General features: G+C 39.5%; 1 non-coding gene across 1 annotated transcript; it reads right to left on the bottom strand.

Annotated features, from left to right (window-relative positions):
* Positions 1–13215: 13215 nt before the first annotated feature.
* On the bottom strand, positions 13216–13322 carry LOC127669050 (U6 spliceosomal RNA). The gene has a single exon (XR_007974261.1). It is a non-coding gene; the product is annotated as a U6 spliceosomal RNA (small nuclear RNA).
* Between the last annotated feature and the right edge of the window lie 845 nt (positions 13323–14167).

Genomic DNA, 14167 nt, shown 5'->3' with positions numbered 1-14167 from the left:
TGGCTATAGGTCTTAATCTCAGGGTGGGACCTTGTACTATTTCTCCACATCTACATTGGCATAGAAATTTCATGTAAATATATGATATCAATTAATGATATACAACCCACAATCCTATCTTGTCAACTCCTTTGAGACCCCTCATCCACAGTTCCTTTCCAAATTCATGGCCTCTTTTGTATAACCTGTTGATTCTACTTAGTGGTTCTATAATGTTCTGTCATCTACTGGAGCATAGGCAACCAGCTAGCTGCCACACCCTTAAAGAAAATTAAGTCTTCTTTTACTAGAAGCTATCAGTTGTTGAGGGGTGAACTTAATAAGTGTCCCCCACTTCTACTAAAATGTTTACTGGCTTTATCCTGGGCAGATCTTATATAAGAAACCACAGTTTCTGTGAACTCATAAAGAAGAAATTTCTGGTTTTATTGTAGACCCTCTTGTGTCTTGTGATATTTTTCTGGACACTGTATTATGAGTGGATGTTTTCCTGAAGCAGACACATGAGAGGATGTTTTCCTGAAGCAAACATGTGAGAAAATGTTTTGTTGAGAATAGACACATGATATTTTTTGGAAGCTGCCTGGTGAAAGAGCATGTGATGTTTTGCTTTAGTAGATGTTTGAGAGGAGAGATATATGATAGATAGATAGAAAGACAGAGTATGTGTAATACAACTGACAGTGGATGATTTTCCGGCATTGGTTCATCTTGCTTGTCTTCATTGGACTTCACTGATACTGGTCTTCCCTGGCAATGCTCATGCATTGTTTCACCTTGCTTTCTTTTCTGATCTTTGCTTGTTGTGACTTTGTAGAGAGAAATTCACTAAATAACGTTTAGTAGTATTCTAGCTGCTTCTGGCTACTTCCTGATAGTTGAAGTCTTGTGGGTTCTTCTGGATTGAACCACTGATACTGATTTGTGTTTGGTGTTTGCCAAGTAGACTAGACTGCTCCAGCTGATTTGTGTTCAGTGTTTTGCTAGTGTACTGGACTGCTGACAACAAAGATTGGAATTGCCCCAAAGAACTATTTCTAAACAGGTCCACAACTCTAGTTACATAGTAACCTTTCTTTTCCCTTACTTCTGGTGGGTGGTGGGTTGGTAGAGAAGTAGGAGGGGGTTGATAGGAGAATGGGTGGAGGGAAGAGGGCTTAGGGAACTTATGAGGATGGGGGAAGTGGGAAAGGGAAAATCATTTTGAATGTAAACAAAGAATATTGAAAATAAAAAATTATAAAAATAAAAAAAGAACCTAATTAAGATAGGTTTTAAAAAAATAGCAGTTGCTGCCCTTGGGTGGTCTCCTGCCTTGCTCCTGGAGGGGGATTTCTCATTTTGCTTCATAGTTTTCATACATAGTATTTCAAAAATGATTGGGGGGGTGGGGAGCTAAAAATTCTCTTGTGTTAGAGAAGTTTGCAGAGTTGGTTATGTACTTAGAAAGTCTGGGCATAGATGTAGAAGGACTTGGAAAGCAAAAAGAGCCAGTGGGTGGAGAACAACCGGGTTCAAGCTTGGTGTCTAAGACTGGGAATTTACTGCACACTGAAAGAGGGAAGAAAACTAGGCTGGAAGTTAAACCTTCATCCCACCCTGCTCCACACATTTTTAATGCCAGATGCCCAGAACCTAGCAGTAAGAAAAGGGGCTGGTAAAGGCAGGAGGTGGTACAGAGTCAATGGTTCAGTGTTTAGCCAAGGGCACCACCATAAGATTTGCTTGGGGCTACACAGGTGCTTTTAGGCTTCTCAGTATTTTTATAGCATGTGCTTGCTAATGATGGTGGTCTTGTTTATAATGAGTTGACCTGACATCTGAAATGCTAGATCTAAAGCATTTAAAAGAGGCTATTGTATTGTTTGACTCATGTTCTCCATTTGTTAAGGAAATGTTAAGTAACTGTGTTTTGCAGGATAAAGTTATTCCCCAAGATTGGAAGGGATTGGCGTTAGTTTTAGCTGTACCAGAAGCAGGTCTACAATTACAATAGTTATCATGGTAGAGACACAAATCTGCACAAATAGAACAATGTAATCTTGCAAGGGAGAATAGATGTTACCAAAGACCAGCTGCTTGATGAAGGGTGTTCTGCTGATTTACAAGAACAAATCTGATGTGATGATGTTATAAATGAATAGTGTCATGTTGTGACTTTAAGAGCTTAGGATAAGGTTCAGAAGCTTGGCAAAAAGTACACCTCATTAAGATCATACAGGGTTCTGCAGAAGCTTTTATCTATAACTTACACAGATTTAATTCAGCTGTAAATACAGCCAAATCAAACCCTGAAACTAGACATTCTTTGATAGAAATCTTGGCATTTGAAAATGCAAATACAAAATGTAACAGGGAAACCAGACCATTGAAAGCACAGGAACCATAATAGGCAAATGGATAAGAGAGACAACTGGTATTAGTTCTTAGGAGTATAATCATAGGGCAAAGTACTCAGAACTCAAAATGTTCAAATCTTTAATTGTAGTGAATTTTCTCATTTCTAAGAAAATTGTAAGTATTAAATATTCAGAGCTCAAAATAACAGGTATATTGACTCTGGAAAATATGGTATTCCTAGAAGAGGACAGGCAGGTATTGGTTGCAATGAACCACAAAAGCTCTGAGGTATTGTAGCCACTGTGGAAAGAGAAAACATTTGTCTAAATATTATCACTTGAAGACAGACATAAAAAGTAACCTCTGGGTATTGGGAAATGAAGAGTGCGGCCCATGAGCTTGAGCCCCCATAGCAAACAATATTAGTCATCTTTCTTTGGCCAGCCAGGTGGTACCAAGCTGGTAAAAAAAAAATCAAAATTCAGTATTTCTGATCTCATACACGGTTAGAAAAAAGTGCATTTATACCTTCATTATCCTCCAAAGCTGAATGTTACAAATTAACTACTGGTATTTACAGTTCTTTACCTTCAGGAACAGAGGGAATTGTCTTTGGAAAATAGGATTAACTTACCAAGGATTTACTGTACATCCAGGTATAGTAGATGGGAATAGCAAGGAACAAATTAAGATCATGGCATATATGAAAAAGGAGATACAAATTGATGTAGGAGATAGAATTGCTTAGTCTTGTTTCCTTACAACAAGAACAAGGCTGCTCCAGTAGAAAGAACAGGTGCTTTTGGGAGCACAGGAAAACCTGCATTCTGGCAAACAGTGGTTAATGATAAATGGCCCAAATTAACGGGAGAAATGAATGGTTTTGAAATAGAAAGTTTGGTGGATATAGAAGCTGACATTAGTATACTCTCCCAACAGTCTTAGAATCCCAATTGGCAACTTCAGAAGGTTTACACATAACTTATAGGAATTGATAAATTATCAAAAATTATAAATAGTGTCCCATGGATTACCTATGTGGGACCAGAAGGACCAACAGGGAAGTTGAGACATCATGTGGCTGATGTACCCATAATTTTATGGGAAAGAGATCTTTTAGAACAAGTGGCTACTCAAATCAATATTCCTGCAATTCCAGGGACAGCCAATGAAGACATTACAAGTGATATGATAGATGCTTCTGGGGAAGGTATTGATACTGTTGATTGAGAACATTGTCAAGCTGTGCCTATTGTTCAAACACAGGATATCATAGGTATTGAGTTTTCAAATTTATAAAAGAGACCACTATTGACCTACCAACATGCTTGCCCCTAAAATGGTTATCAAACAGACCTGTTTTTAAAGAGGAGTGGCATAAAATAAAAGAAAAAGTGTAGACACTTGTACAAATGGTACAAGAGCAGCTACAGGCTAAAAATATAGAAGAATCTACCAGCCCATGGAATTCCCCATGTCTTTGTTCTAATAAAGAAACCAACCAGGTAAATGGAAATGATAATAGATTTCAGAGCAGCTAGTAGAGCAATGGGTCATTTACAGCCTGGACTTCCTTTACTCTCTTTGTGATTGAGATCATGGCCTATGATAATAATTGACTTGAAAGACTGCTTTTTCAGAATATTTTCAGAATATCCATGAGCAGGATAGGGAAAGGTTTGCCTTCTCAGTACCTACTCTGAACAATAGTCATACAATAAAAAGATATACCACTGGAAGAAACTTCCACAGGGAATGTTTAATAGTCCAACTTTATGTCAATATTTTGTTCAACAACCATTAGAAATTATTCATACGCAATTTCCTCAATCTATCATTTATCATTATGTTGGCTGATTCTGACAAAGATGTTTTAGAGAATATGTTTAATGAAACACAAAGAATTCTTCTATTCTAGGGGTTAAAGATTGCTGCAGAAAAATACAAAGAGGAGATTCACTTAGTTATTTGGGTTATAAAATCAGTCAACAAAAATTTGACCACAAAAAGTATAGATCCATAGGGACCAATTGCAGACTCTTAATGATTTTCAAAAGTTAATGGGAGATACTAACTGGCTGGTCTACAATTGGGTTAAATGTATATAAGTGAAGTAATTTATTTCAAAGATATAAGGAGATTCAAATTTAAACAGTACTAAATGAGCAAAAGTTGAAGCAGAAGAAGAGTTAACTCCTGTAGAACAAAGACTGCAAGACTGATATGTGGATCAAATTGATCCTAAACTTGATTATATTTTGGTCATTTGCCTTCAACCCATTCCTCTGGTACTTGCTATGCACAAGAAGATAGCATTATGAAATGGATTTTCTTAGCCCTTAAACAAAGTGAAACTTTGAGAACATATATAGGATTAGTTTTATAAAAGTTAGAATAAGACTCCATCAGTTGTCAGGAATAGATCCAGTTGACATTGTAGTACCTCTTAAAAACGCTGAGATTATATCATTCTTGGTGATCAGTGAAGATTGTCTTGTAGTGATAACATGGACAAAATGAATAACAAATATCTAAAAAGCAAAGGTATACAGCTTATATAAAGAACTAATTAAATTATTCCGTGTATTGTAAAGAGAACACCAATTCCAGAGTGACCAACATTGTATATGATACAAATAATTTGGGGATGGCAGATAAAATAAGCAAGATGATTGAAAGTCCATATATTTCAGTTCAAAAATCTGAACTGTATTCAATCCTTGTGGTATTCTTAGATTATCCTGAATCTCTTAATATAATTATTGATTCCTTATAAGCAGAAAGTGTCCTACATTCTCTATACAACCAACCTGCATTGCCTGATGGTAGCAATCCTAGGGGTATGAAGTGACATCTGACAGATGGATGTTTATTTTGCAGAATTTGGAAAACAAAGGTATAGCAGGGCATCGATGGGTAACTGCTTTAAGTTCTGAAAAGGCTGATTGTGTAATTGCACACTTAATTAAAACTGACAATGGAGTCTCTGAGTGGCCTTTACATCAGACTCTGCTCCACACATTGCCTCCCTTATTGCTCCTGTGAGTATTATGTTCCCTTTCTCAGAGGAACCGTAGCACCCTCACTTAAGTCCTTCTTCTTGAGCTTTCTGTGCTGGGTGAATTGTAAATTGTTTATTTTGAGCTTTTGGATTAGCATCAATTTATTAGTGAGTGCACACCATGTGTGTTCTTTTGTGACTGGGTTACCTCACTCAGGATGACACTTTCTAGTTCCATCCATTTGCCTAATAATTTTATGAATTCATTGTTTTTAATAGCTGAATAGTACTCCATTGTGTATATATACCACAGTTTCTGTATCCATTCCTCTGTTGAGGGACATATGGGTTCTTTCCAGCTTCTGGCTATTATAAATAAGGCAGCTATGAACATAGTGGAGCATATGTCCTTATTACATGAAGGAGCATATTCTGCGCATATGCCCAGGAGTGGTACAGCTGGGTCCTCAGGTAGTACTATGTCTAATTTTCTGAGGAATCGCCAAACTGATTTCGAGAGTGGTTTTATCAGCTTGCAATCCCACCAACAATGGAGAAGTGTTCCTCTTTCCCCACACCCTCTCCAGCATCTGCTGTCCCCTGAGTTTTTCATCTTAGCCATTCTGACTGGTGCAAGGTGGAATCTCAGTGTTGTTTTGATTTGCATTTCCCTGATAACTAAGGATGCTGAACATTTCCTTAGGTGCTTTTAGTTGAGAATTCCCTGTTTAGCTCTGTACCCCATTTTTAATCGGGTTAAAACAGTCACCAAACCCTGACACTACGATAAGAAGCATGTACCAAAAGGAGCACGCCATGGCTGTCTCCAGAGAGGCCCTGCCAGAGCCCTACAAATACAGAGGCAGAAACTAACAACTAACTATTGGACTGGGCTTGGAGTCCCCAACGGAGGATCTGGAGAGTGGTCCAGAGGAGCTGAAGGGGTTTACAACCCCATGGCAAGAACAGTGACTTCAGACACCCAGACACACCAAGACTCCCAGGGACTGAACCATCAACCAAGGGGTACACATGGTTCCAGCCAAAAATGTGGCAGAGGAATGCCTTGTTGGGCATCAGTGGGAGGAGTGCTCTTTGGTCAGGTAAAGGCTCAACAGAGGCCCCAACAAAGGGAAATAGAGGGGGGATGAAAAAAGCTGGTAATGCTTCCACATAGTATCCAATAAGATGAAACAATTCATTGTATATTATAAAGTAAAACATGTTACTGGTATACCAGACAATCCCACAGGACAAACAGTTGTAGAAAGAGCTAATTATACCTTAAAAGGAATGCTTATTAAACAAAAAGGAAGAGTAAAAAAAAAAAAAACCCCAGGAACAGACTAAATGATGCTTTGTTAACTCTTCATTTTTTTTTTAATGTTGGTGAAAAAGGAAGAACAGCATCAGAGAGACACTGGATTACTGAAAAAAAATGAGAAACTAAGCTAACCAATATACAATAAAGATGTCTAACATTAGAACCCAGATATCCCTCAATGGAGGAATGGATACAGAAAATGTGGTATATATATACACAATGGAGTACTATTCAGCAATTAAAAACAATGAATTCATGAATTTTTTAGGCAAATGGATGGAAGTAGAAAATATAATCCTAAGTGAGGTAACACAGTCACAAAAGAATACACATAGAATGCAGTCATTTATAAGTGGATATTAATTAGCCCTGAAGCTCTGAAAACTGAAGATACAATTAGCATATCAAATGATTCCCATGAGGGAAGAAGAGGGCCCTAATCCTGGAAAGGCTTGATCCAACATTGTAGGGGAGTACTAGGACAGAGAAAAGGGAGGGGGAAAGATAGGAGAATGGATGGAGAGAAGAGGACTTATGGGACATATTGGGAGGGGGGAACTGGGAAAAGGGAAAGCTTTTAGAATGTAAACAAAGAATATAGAAAATTAAAAAAAAAGAATGGCTCATAATCATTTTTAGTAACAGACCTGTGCTTTCTTACTGTATGATTCATATTCATATCTGAAATATTATATACAAGCCTATAATGTGTCTCTATAATATTCCAGAAGATCCATGTGTGAAAACATGAAGGCATGTCCAGCACATAGGAACTCATGTGGCCAAGAGTGCCAGGTCTCAGCACTACTAAAATCTTGCTGCTGAGAACAGGATCTTATTTATCCCTTTTCTAAGCATGATCTCCCAGGAGATCGGCACCACCATCAAAGAAGATGATAATGTGAGGAAAAGAAAACCAGTTCACCTTGCCCTAAAATAGACAAAGCGAGGGTCATTGTGTAACAGAACACTGCATACCTACAGTCAACAAACAAGATAGACTTTCCAATTATTCCTTTATCAGTTCCATTTATGTCTTTATTCTCATCTTTGCCATGGAGAGGATTTAGACACTCAAATATAGAATTTACCCATTTTCTATTATTTTTCAACTATATTGTAGGTATAATTATCATACCATAAAATTCACCTATTTATAGTATTCAATTTAAATTCAGTATACTCAAAATTTTCCAGTCACTACAATCTTAGAATATTTTACTCAAATAAGAAACTCTGTCACGTAGTTATATATTCCAAAATGCACCTGTGTTAACTGCTTAGATGTTATTGTGGGTTAGGGTTAGGGTTAGGGCAAAAAAAAAAAAAAAAAAAAAAAAAAAAAAAAAAAAACAAACCAAACCAAAACAAACCAAAACAAAACAAAACAAAACAAAAAACAAAAAACAAAAAAACAAAACCTGCAATTGTTTTAAGATAGGGACATGGTTATGCATATACAGTGAATGAAAATATAATTTTACCAGCAAAACTTGTAAAAGTTATATCTGACCAGGAAAAACTTCTTATCAGCTGAGACATGAATGACTTTACAAAGCAAATCGCGTAGGTGATTCACTCTCATAGACTATCTCAGTTACATATTTCTCCAAAATATGCATGCAAATTCACTTTAAAATGGCTAGCCCAACTGATTACTCACACAGAAACTAGGTAATACATGGACTAGACACAATACAGAAAATGGACAACATATAGACTGGGCAGACAACAGACTGGAGAGCCCATAGACTGGACAGACAATACAAAGATTGTTAAAGACAGAATGGGCAACAAATGCTACAGCTGGCTTTTTTTTTTTTATAAAGTCACTTTTTCCCTTTGGGCCCTAAACAGAAATTCTTCACCCCAGTTCAGCAGTAAGCACTTATAAGAAAACTGTCATCCAGGTTCCTTAATAGGTAAATAATGGGACAAATAGTTTTGGTCCTTTGATGTGTTATGGTTGTTATCATGTAGGATGGTAGGTTGTTTTGTTTAATTGTTGTATATTGATAGAAATTTAAGGTTGTTTTGTGTGGGGAGCAGGCACAGCGGCCAGTCTAAAATGGTGCCTGGGCTGGTTGCCAAGTTACATCACTCAGCAACGCTCCCCCACGTTCCCCTTTAAGAGTCATGTACGCACTGGAGAAGTGCTCGTGCACCCTTTGACGTCATATTAGGCCACTCCCGGGCCATTGTCTCGATCCTATCACGAGCCTCCACGTGGTGGTCGCTGATTGGTGCAGGCTGGGATATATAAGTGGGGCAACAGGCTAGGATCGGAGGCTTCCTGAAGTAATGTTCTTGAATAAACTGCCTCGAGAAGAGTCTCCCGTGTTGTCTCCCTTATTCGGCTGGACTGATTTGGTAGCGACAAGTGGTGGCCCGTACGGGGATCTCAAAACTCGTCGCAGTCAGGGCAGCTAACTGGTAAGTTCCCGGGTAAGTGGGACAAGTGAAAGTTTTCGGGATAAGTGACAATAAGGTTCCAGGTTTGGACTATAACTCATTATGGGTAACATATATTCTAATAGATTTTTGCTTGCAGCGCTTAAGAGCCTGTTAGAAGCAAAAGGGTTAGAATTGAAAGAATCTACATTGCAGAAATTTCTTTAGGCTGTGGATGAAGTTGCTCCCTGGTTTGCTGTCTCAGGACATTTGACTCTCCCTAGCTGGGATAAGTTGGGAAAGGATACAGATTTTGCTCAGGAGCAAGGACTTGTACGTCCAGGTACGCAATTGATATGGAAGCTCGTTCGTTCTTGCCTTGTAGATCAAGAAGGGGAGTGTACAGCTGAGATTGAAAGAGGAAGTGCAGCTCTTGAGTGAGTGAAAGAGGAGCATTCAGTAAAGTCAGAGAAGGGTGACATCTCTGATAGTTCTGAGGATGATGAGCTGGAAAAGTTAGTGGAGGAAATGGAGTCCGTGAAGCTGAAAGTCCAGCCCTCAGCCCCAGGACCACCTTGTCCTCCCCCATATGCTCCTCAGCCAGCTACGGCATCTGGAGGACATAGTTTGTGCCCAGAAGTTTGGAAAGAGTTGAGCACCCAGGGTTGTTTTCCTGTTTTTCAAGACCAACAGGGAAACCGTCATCACGAGCCTTTAGATTGGAAGATCGTGCCGAGATTAGCAGAAGGGGTTCGTGCCTATGGCACTAGTGCTGCCTATGTTATTTCCATGCTTGAACACCTCCACCGATATTGCATGACCCCTCATGATTGGCAAATTTTGGCTCGTGCTTACTTTTCCCCTGGGTAATATCTGGACTGGAAGGCAATCTTCATTGAACATTCGGCTGCGCAAGCGGCAGTAAATGCAGCCAATGGCCAGCCTGCTTGGGGACAGGACATGCTTTTAGGACAGGGTCGCTTTGCCAATGCTCAGACTGGATGCCCCCTTCAAGTGTATGATCAATTAATCAAATTGCCACGAGAGCTTGGAAGCCCTTCCGAACAGAGGAGAAGTAGCAGGAAATCTAACTAAAGTCATTCAAGGACCAACTGAGCCTTTTGCTGATTTTGTGGCACAAATGGTTGAAGTGGCAAGCAGAATTTTTGGGGACGCTGATCAGGCCATGCCATTAGTGAAACAATTGGTTTTTGAACAATGTACTAAAGAATGTAGACAAGCAATTAACCCGTATAAGGGCAAAGGCCTAGAGGTATGGATGAAAATATGCAGAGAGTTAGGAGGTCCCCTAACTAATGCTGGATTAGCTGCTGCTGTCATGCAAGTGTCCCACAAACAATCTGGAGGTAAGCAAGGGAGTTGCTTTAAATGTGGCCAACCTGGCCATCTAAAGCGGCAATGTCCCCAGATGCAAAATCAGGAAAGACTGCGGCCTAGAACGCCTGGTCTGTGTCCCAGATGTCATAAGGGTAATCATTGGGCCAATGATTGTAGATCAGTGAAGGATATTTCAGGACAATATCCTTGACAGATGGATGTGGTGGAGCCAGGCCAAAAAACGGGGCACAGGTCCTTCATCCTCAGGGCCCTCAAATATATGGGGCAATGTTGGAAGCATGGCCCGATCTCCGGCCTCCAATGCAGTGGAAGCAGTTGGCCCGCCCAGGTGAGCAACCTCAGGAAGCGCAGGACTCGGCCTCTGTTCTACCACCAGACTCATATTAACACCTAAGATGGGATCTCAATTAATTGGGACTGATTTTAAAGGGCCCTTGCCGCTAAATACTGTAGGCTTACTAATAGGAAGAAGTTCAGTTACCATGCAAGATTTAGTTATTCATCCTGGAGTGATTGATTCAGATTTTACAGGTACAGTCAAAATCATGGCTTCTTCCCCTAGAGGAGTGTTAGCAGTTTCACCCGGTGATAGGATAGCTCAGTTGTTAATTCTGCCCAGTTGCCATGGACTCTTTCCTTCTCATAACAAACAAAGAGAAAATAAAGGGTTTGGCTCTTCAGGAGGTTCTGCAGTGTATTGCTCCTTGGAGCTGGAGACTCAACCTTTGCTTTCCCTAGAAGTTAATGGTAAAATCATAAGTGGGCTTCTGGATACTGGAGCTGATAAAAGTATAATCAGTAAAAAAGACTGGCCAAAGAATTGGCCTTTGCAAGTATCAGATCAAATATTAAGAGGCTTAGGATATGCACAAGAACTAGAAAGGAGTACACAAATTTTGAGGTGGAAAGATGAGGAAGGCCATGTTGGGGAGTTTCAACCATATATTCTGGAAGTTCCTATTTCCCTGTGGGGAAGAGACCTCTTGAATGAAATGGGATATCTACTCTCTAATGAGGGGGTGTATAGCTCACAATCACAACAAATGATGCAGAAGATGGGACATAGGTTTGGACAAGGTTGGGAAAATATTCCCAAGGCCGCACATCCCCGATCCCTGTAACATCTAAAGAACCCACAAGAAAGGGATTGGGTTTTTCCTAGGGGTCACTGGGGAGGCTCTCCCCATTACATGGAAGTCTGAGGATCCAGTATGGGTTCCTCAGTGGCCTTTACCCTCAGAAAACTTACAGGCTGTCCATGAGTTAGTGCAGGAACAATTGAGCATGGACCATATTCAAGCTTCTACATCTCCTTGGAATACCCCAATTTTTGTTATTAAGAAAAAGTCAGGAAAATGGAGGCTCTTACATGATTTATGAGCAATTAATAAGCAAATGATGACCATGGGCCCAGTGCAAAGAGCTCTGCCTCTTCCATTCACTTTGCAAAGCAGTGGCCTTTGATAGTTATTGATATAAAAGATTGTTTTTTTTTCTATTCCACTCTATGAGAAAGATACACAAAGGTTTGCTTTTACAGTTCCCTCAATAAATCATGCATCTCCAGATTTACGTTATGAATGGGTGGTTTTACCTCAAGGAATGGTGAATAGTCCCACCATATGTCAATTACACGTTAGTAAAACTTTAGAAAATGTGAGGCAGCACTTTCCTAAGCTTACATGTTTGCACTATATGGATGATATTCTGTTATCTGGGTCTACTGAAGAGATGGTGAAGGAAGCTTATCAAGTGATGATACAGGATCTTAAGAAAAGAAATTTTTATATAGCACCTGAAAAGGTTCAAAAGGATCAGGTAGTTAATTATTTGGGAGCCAAAGTATATCCTGATAGGGTGCAACCTCCAAAGATTAGTTTAAGAACAGATCATTTGCATACCTTAAATGATTTCCAGAAATTATTAGGAGATATACAATGGGTTCATCCCTATCTAAAATTAACAAATAAAGAATTACAACCCCTGCATAATATTTTGCCAGGAGACCCAGATTTGACTTCTCATTGTTCTTTAACAAAGAATGCTAAAAAGGCTTTGAGTCTTGTGGAATCACATATTGAGCAGGCTGCTCTTGCCAGGCGAGAAGTGAATTGTCCTATTTTGTTATGTATCTTACCAACTGAAGTACAACCTACAGCAGTGCTATGGCAACATGCTCCCTTGTTGTGTGTACATCCTAGAATTTCTCCAGTTAAAACATTGTCTCATTATCCTACCGCTGTTGCTCAGTTAGCATTAATGGGAATTCAACAATGTTTGCAGTATTTTGGATCAGAGCCTGTGAGTCTAATTATCCCCTATTCCTCCCAACAATTCGAAGTACTTACAGCCACAGTTAATGATTGAGCTATAGAGCGCTGTTTGTTTGGTGGCACTATTGATAATCATTATCCCAAGGATCCATTGTTACAATTGGTTAAAGAACATCCCATAATATTTCCAAAAAGGACTTCCACCGTGCCTTTGAAAGGCAGCCCTGTAATATATACTGATGGCTCAAAGACAGGAGCGGGAGCTTATGTTCTTTCTGGCTCACAGCCAGTAGTTATTTCATTCCCACCTGTATCGCCACAGGTAATTGAGCTGCAAATAGTAATGTGTGTCTTTGAATGGTTTCTTGGTTCCTTCAATTTGATTTCTGATTCTTTATATGTTGTCAATATTTTAAAACATTTGGAGATTACTAGACAAATAAATTTGAAAAGTACTACTGGGGATTTATTAGTTCAATTACAAGCCATGATTTGGCAAGGAGGTCATCCGTTTTTTTTTTTTTTTTTAAAATATGGAACGCTTCACGAATTTGCGTGTCATCCTTGTGCAGGGGCCATGCTAATCTTCTCTGTATCGTTCCAATTTTAGTATATGTGCTGCCGAAGCGAGCACAGGTCATCCGTTTTTTGTACAACATATTAGAGCACATACTGGATTGCCAGGACCACTGGCTGAGGGTAATGATTTGGCAGATAGAGCCTCTTGCTCTATTTTTGCGTTTTTTAATTCTACCCCTTTTGATTGTGCTCAAAAGTTTCATTCCAATTTTCATGTAAATTCAAAGACATTAATGGATAAATTTAAGATCATTAGGGCAGAATCCAGGGATATAGTAAAAAGTTGTACCTCCTGTGCTCCCTTACTTCCTCAAGCCTCTTTAGATGTTAATTCATGAGGCTTGCGCCCTTTGCATGTTTGGCAGATGGATGTGACTTTTATACCAGAATTCGGAAGATTAAGATTTGTGCATGTTTCTATAGATACTGCCTCTGGTGTAATTTTTGCCTCCCTCCATAGTGGAGAGACTATTAAACATGTTATTGCTCACTGCCTGGAGGCTTGGAGTGCATGGGGTATGCCCAGCTCTCTAAAAACCGATAACAGTCCAGCATATACTTCTTCATCCTTTGTTGCCTTCTGCCAAGTTATGGGAATTTCCTTAGTACATGGCTTATCCTATAATCCTCAGGGTCAGGGTATCATCGAACGTGCCCATCACATGTTCAAAGAATGTCTTCTTAAACAAAAAGGGGGAATTGGCCAAGGCAGACCCCCTAAAGAACGTGTCTCTCTTGCTCTTCTGACTTTGAATTTTTTTCAATTGGATATACAAGGGCACTCTGCTGCTGAGTGTCATGCTTATCCTGATACCACTGAAAAGGGACAAGTGATGCCGAAGGATATTTTGAGGGCAAATGGCATGGCCCTGACCCTGTGTTAATCTGGGCGATAGGGTC

This window comes from Apodemus sylvaticus, chromosome 18 (assembly GCF_947179515.1).
Source record: "Apodemus sylvaticus chromosome 18, mApoSyl1.1, whole genome shotgun sequence".
Classification (NCBI taxonomy): Eukaryota; Metazoa; Chordata; class Mammalia; order Rodentia; family Muridae; genus Apodemus; species Apodemus sylvaticus.
The sequence above is the reverse complement of the archived record's forward strand: the minus strand, read 5'-3'. Positions and strand labels throughout refer to the sequence as shown.